Source organism: Cucurbita maxima, unplaced genomic scaffold (genome assembly GCF_002738345.1).
Source record: "Cucurbita maxima cultivar Rimu unplaced genomic scaffold, Cmax_1.0 Cma_Scf07744, whole genome shotgun sequence".
NCBI lineage: Eukaryota > Viridiplantae > Streptophyta > Magnoliopsida > Cucurbitales > Cucurbitaceae > Cucurbita > Cucurbita maxima.
In genome coordinates, this window is record NW_019279759.1 from 1 (window position 1) to 583 (window position 583).

Below are 583 nucleotides of genomic sequence, written 5' to 3' on the forward strand. Positions count from 1 at the left end.
AGTACTAAGTTGGGTGACCACTTGGGAAGTCCTCGTGTTGCACCCCTTTTTTTCTTTCAATTTCTCCCAGTTCTTTTCTCCTTTCTCTACAAATGAGAACCTCCCTCGCTCACGCCCATCGCGTTTCTATCATGCCGCCCCGCATGCGTTAAATCCGATTTTGTGCGCATGGCATGTCGGGTGCGATCATACCAGCACTAATGCACCGGATCCCATCAGAACTCCGCAGTTAAGCGTCCTTGGGCGAGAGTAGTACTAAGTTGGGTGACCACTTGGGAGCACCCCTTTTTTTCTTTCAATTTCTCCCAGTTCTTTTCTTCCTTTCTCTACAAATGAGAACCTCCCCCGCTCACGCCCATCGCGTTTCGATCATGCCGCCCCGCATGCGTTAAATCCGATTTTGTGCGCATGGCATGTTGGGTGCGATCATACCAGCACTAATGCACCCTATCAGAACTTGCTTGGGCGAGAGTAGTACTAAGTTGGGTGACCACTTGGGAAGTCCTCGTGTTGCACCCCTTTTTTTCTTTCAATTTCTCCCAGTTCTTTTCTTCCTTTCTCTACAAATGAGAACCTCCCCCGC

At 49.6% G+C, this 583-nt stretch overlaps 1 pseudogene; it reads left to right on the forward strand.

The window, feature by feature from the left end:
* Nucleotides 1–178: 178 nt before the first annotated feature.
* Nucleotides 179–298, forward strand: LOC111476344 (annotated as a pseudogene).
* Nucleotides 299–583: the final 285 nt, after the last annotated feature.